The sequence below is a fragment of the Scatophagus argus genome, chromosome 2 (assembly GCF_020382885.2).
Source record: "Scatophagus argus isolate fScaArg1 chromosome 2, fScaArg1.pri, whole genome shotgun sequence".
In the NCBI taxonomy this organism is placed as follows: Eukaryota; Metazoa; Chordata; class Actinopteri; family Scatophagidae; genus Scatophagus; species Scatophagus argus.
The window spans coordinates 18,762,281-18,768,280 of record NC_058494.1 but is presented as its reverse complement, the minus strand read 5'-3'; positions in this window follow the sequence as shown (position 1 = coordinate 18,768,280).

Here is a 6,000-nt window from a genome sequence, read left to right as displayed (position 1 = left end):
TTATGTGCATTTAGCCATTCTTGAAGTCTTATATGTGAAATGTAAATGGGGTTACTATTCTTGCTTAGAGATAAAGTGGACTTAAATGTGGCTTTGTGTTTCTGGCAAGACATAATGTTTCATTGTGGCTCATGTTGGGGACATGGTGACAAGTGTAACTGTTGTTTAGTGGATTTGACAATCTTTCTTTATGTTGTATCGTGAAGAGAAAGAGATAGCGTTCGGTGTCCTGCACGCCTGAGAAAGGAAAAACATATAACCCTGAGAACTCATAAAAAGCAGGTCAGAAAAGGCGGATCAGCCAATCAGACAGAGTGGGAACGTTTGTCCAATGTCCTGACAGAAAGGACTCTTGTAAATGGTCTCCCCCCACTCCTTTTCTGTCAAGGGCCAACTCTTTAAAGTGAAGATGGAGGCGGGATGCGCAAAGGAGATGGGTGGTGCGTTTATCTGGTCGAAAGCAACACATGACACCACAATCACTACACATGAGCAAATGAGATCTGAGAAGGTAGGATCATCCAATAAGATCGGCAGTTAAGTGAGCTGTAAACGTATGATAAAACATATCAAGCCCTGTCTGTTAAAAACACACACACACACACACACACACACACACACATACATCTGGCCTCATCACATGACAGCTTTAACCATGGGGATCAATTATAGATTGGTGACATCATCACAGTGTCTGGGTACAGTTTCAGTCCCCATGTGAGTCAGGGAATTCCCAAGTTGACCATATGTACGCTTTACTTCATTTGCTGCTCTGTGACCTGCTGTTGTTTAGGGCTCAAGTTGGCTCAGAAAATGGTTCCAAATCATGTTACATTTTTAGCAAGTGATTTGCAGCTACATTTGTGACGCGGTGGCCACATTCATTTCATATGGTGTCATGATACCACAGCAGAGTGAATGCCAGCTCACCACCCAAAGACAAACATAGTGTCCTATTGTTATGTAGCGCTGTAGTCCAAAACAGTCTCACTCATCCAAAATCCACAACACGTTAAGACAAATAACATGTTCAAACGAGCACGTAAACAAATCAAAAGGGTGCAAACAAGAACACAAATTAAAGCACAGACAAAAAGACTCAGATGCTAACAAGGTATGCGGATTACAACATAGTCATAATGACAATACTAAAATTTCACTGTTTGGCAGGTCCAATATTTAACATGTAGCATTTAATGCTAATTAGCATTAAATATAAAGTACAGTTAACGCTGAAGGGAATGTTTTAAAGGATTTTGTCTTAAACCAAAGTGTGAGACAAATTGAAAATTTGACCCAGTGATGGTGCTTGATGAGAAGGTAAGATAATAAAATAGAATAAGCCTGTTGTGTATTTTGATTTGCATAATTTGTCTATTGGAAGTTTTGATTATAATAAACAGAAGGAAATCAGTTTCTTACATGTGTTGCCAGATTTACATTCTGCAGGAAAGACTGAAAGGACATATTGTCAAGGGTATACACATACGTTTAACATAATATAAATTATCCAAAAACCTCTTTCCACAAACCTTAAACAATTATCAGCCTCCTTTAAGACAATAAAGTAATGTGCCGCTTTGTGTTACACAACAAATATCTGGATTATTTGGCATTCAATCAATTTAACATGTATGTAACATCATGTAGAATCTCATTATCCATTTACAGCTCTTCTCTTTGCTGTGTGACATTTGACCCCAAATGTCCCTGTGGTTTATCCACTGGCGTAATCATTTTTGCTGCAAACAATCAGTCATCAGCTTTGTTTTGAGGAGCGGTCTATTTTTGCCCTGCAGATCTGTCTTTGGAGGCTAAACCAGGAAGAGGTGATGTCATGATGGCTATCACTTACAATGCTCCAGCCAGCTCCAGATGTACAGACCCCATTCTCTCCTGAGGTATGACCTCAGCCTGGGAGTACAGAGGGAACATCTGCTTGGTGATCTGGTTAGCAGGATGCAGGTTTGATCTGATGCAAGACATTATGCTGGAGAGAGCTTTCCTGTGTGTGTCCTCATCTGACCGGTGTCTCGAAAATAGGTCAAAAAAAGAGGACTACTTAATGGTTTGTGTTTCTTCTGTGTATACTGAAGTGCACTAATTAATGTACGTTGATTGATGAGGAAATTTCAGGGCCTATTTGCCCATGAAATGTTTTATTTTTGTACAACATGTGAATGCCTTTACCAAGACAATCCAGTAAAGCAGTATGTACCCTCAAAATGAAAATTGATTACATTTTTCTGTATATTTTCTCACTCCAAGGATGATCTACCCTATATAGACAGAAGTACTGGGACACACCTCTTCATTATTGAATTAAGATGTGGGATGGGGCTGTTTTTCAGGGGTTGGCCTCGGCCCATTACTTCCAGTGAAGGGAAATCTTAATGCTTCAGCACGCGAAGACATTTTGGACAATGTTATGCTTCCAACTTTGTGACAACAGTTTGGGGAAGGTCCGTTTCTATTCCAGCATGACTGTGCCCCAGTGCACAAAGCAAAGTCCATTAAGACATGGCTGGATGAGTTTGGTGTGGAAGAACTTGACTGGCCCACACAGAGCCCTGACCTCAACCCCATCCAACACCTCTGGGATGAACTGGAACACAGATTGTGAGCCAGACCTTTTCATTTAACATCAGTGTCTGACCTCACAAATGCTCTGCTGCATGAATGGGCAAAAATTCACACAGAAACGCTACAAAATCCTGTGGAAAGCCTTCCCAGAAGAGTGGAAGCCATGTTAGCTGCAAAGCTGTGTGTGTATTTACAGTGCAATTAAAGTCCCTGTTGGTGTAATGGTCAGGTGCCCCAATACTTTTGTCCATATAATGTATCAGAGATCTTTCTGCACTGCTGGACATGCTATCAAATTAAACCTTTTAACAAGTGCAGAGAGGTGCTGCTAGGCAGATTTTGAGATCTATAAACAGAAACAACCTGTCTGTCCCTGTTTCCAGTTTTCACAATAAGCTAAGCTACCTGACTGACAAACTATTCCTAAACTGTAAATATGCCTCCTTTTTGGCGAAACTACTATTCTACTACTTCTATAAGTTGTCTTATTGGGACTCATTTGTAAGCTTGAGTTTTGCTTCAGACCTTTGTTGCATGAAATCTGACTCAATTTTATTGGTTTCAGATTTTGTATTTGCTTTATTAGTGTGACCATAATCACAAACAGTGTTGCCAAAGCATGTGGTAAATAGTTTGCAATGTTAGCATCATAATTCTGAAGCCTGTTCCATTTCATTTTACTGTCTCATCAAAAAGCTGTCTTTAAAAAAATATGACGACCTGCAGAGCAGGTACCAGCAAGCCCCTGCTCTGCAGTCGACCTCAGAAGGATCTTCAAAGGTATAACATGTCAAGCACAAATTCATGAATCAAAGGGAAATGCCCTGAACTGGACGTTGATTCTTTGCGAAACCCTGAGCAATTTAGAGCCTCAAAATTCACTTGACTTAAAAGCAAAATGAAAAGAAATTCACACAAACACGGGTAATACCTTCAAAGGCAATATCTACTAGTAGAAGAAAGGCTTTCTGAAGGTGCACCTGTATAGCGAGGGACAGCTGGCTAACATACAGGTGCGTTGTCATGTGTCGGCCCTGAACAAGTGTCGGCAGTTGGTCGAAGTTCATTGTGTCACCACCCCCTTGTGCAAAATGTGCCACAACTGCCTTGACTGACTGCTGTGCTATCTAGGGTTAACTGTCCCATTGAACAAGTGACTGTGACAGCTGCTGTTAGACGCTTCCCCTCCCCAAGACTCAAACACTTCCGCTCAATGAATCAGGGCAGACCACCCTCCATACTGAGCCCAGGGAATCTCCTTGCTCGGGGTGAATACAATTGTGTGTGTGTGTGTGTGTGCAAGTGTGAGGGTGGGGGGGTTGCAGACACACTCCTCGAGGGAGTCTCATTTTACACATTGGAATTAGAATAGAAATATGTTGCATTGTCTGGTGAGAGGACGGTTGATCAAACCTCTAAAAGACTTGTGAAAACAATCAATCTATCAGTCAATGTTTGAGAGGCAGTGAAGGAAGCGTCACATCGGCTGTCCGTCTGCCCATCACGCACGCAACTTATCAGGAAGTCTTACTAAATCCAAATGGGCATATCTTGACCATAAAATGACAAGGTGGCGAGCTCATAGGACTTAAGGTAGCGTCACTCTCTGATTGGTGCATCCTCTGTCTCTGTGCGATGAAGGTAGAAGAGGAAAGCCGAGAGCCCCTGGAGACAGCATTCAAATATTACCACCCAGACATTATTTCTAGAAGGACTTGCAAAAAGCTGCGCCAAATGAGCCACCCATTTGAAATGCGAGCTGGCCTGATGCGCTGCCGCCGTGCCTCACATTGCTGCAAAAGATTTGATGGGCCTGCCAAGAGTCCTCGGATGGCGGAATGAATTGCATGTGTGAAGGAGTGTCATCTAAACATGTGTGTCAGTCATCGTAAAGCATTTCCACCCGTGCTAATTCATGGAAGTCTACGGAGTTAATGTTGTAATCAATCCTAACCCGTGAGTTGACTCTTCCTCCATCTGGCTAGAGACAGGCAGAGATCCAAAGTTTCTAAATGGCTCCCGCTCTTCATGAACCCTCACCTAATAGAGCCTACTACTAAGTGGTTGTCCTATCTACACCTTTTACATGCAACATGTTGGCCTTGTAGCTCTTGTCCTGTTTTGGGTTCAGGGAGCAGAGAAACAGTTGACTATTTCGAGAGTTGGAGCTCTTCTTTTAGATGAAGCAATCTGTCCTCCCTGCTCTTCGCTGTGAATGTGATTTCTGCGTTGGACGTTAGAACAGAGCTTAGCGCCAGAGAAATACTGAGGCGACAGGATGAGAAATGAAATTTGAGCATTAAATTTTATTCCTTAGCTCTGGGACCAGTGTGTCTAACAAAATAATCTAAGCCCCAAGGTACACATACTACATTTATTACTAGATTTTGGAGCTTTTAACCAAAATGAAAAATAAATTAAATGCTTTAGGTATGACTCAGTAGAGTATCTGCTTACAAATGTGCGCGCCCAAAGAAATTTACACTTGGCACACACTTAAAATGATCACATTTGGTATCTGTGTATAAATGTTTGTGCTTTTTTTAATCTATATTGTCATTCTGTTTCTTCATATGTAGTTTTTACTGCTTTACTGCTGTTACTTCTGACAGCAGGGATCCTGCCTCTAATTTTTTTGAGATTTCTCTCGATTCATTTGATGTTAAATATGTCTTTTGTGTGTGTGTGTGTGTGTGTGTGTGTGTGTGTGTGTGTGTGTGTGTGTCTGGATTCAAGGTCTAAGGACACAGAATGTGTTATATTGTACAGATTGTTTAGCTCTCTGCGACAAATGTGAGATTTCTGATTTTTGACCTTTTTTTGCATCAGGATAATGTTTTATAGTGGAGCACAAAGCTGTGGCTGTAAACCATGGTGATAGCAATGTTCAGTTTATTACAGTACAGTCGTGGCCTTGGTTTAAACTCTTATGATGTAGTTTGGTTCTTTTGTTCTGAAACATGTAAAGAAAAAATAATAATAATACTCATTGTTGTAGTCTGTAGTTTGGATCTGATTCATACTGGCCTTTACAAACATACAACGAACTGTAAGCATTTAAGACTTCATGTTTACAGCTCATGGTGTGTTTATAAAAACGCAGTGTGAACACACACCAGTCCAGAATTAAGAGGCAGAACAAACGAAGCAAAGTACAGGCGTGAAAAGTGACCTTGGACTTTCCCTTAATGTTTTTCACAATTTGATCCTTAACAGTTCTCAGTTATATCAATGTGAATTCACAAAACGTGCTGCTGTTTTTACTGTCTATAAAACCCATGAACATTGTCAGAGACCAGTGGCAGCAAACTGTTGGTTTGCTACACATGAGGCGGGAAGAGCTTCATGTCTCCAAGCCTCAGCAGGAACTTGACGTCTTGTCTGATGTCTGCCACATTCTTGCAATGTGTTTGTTGT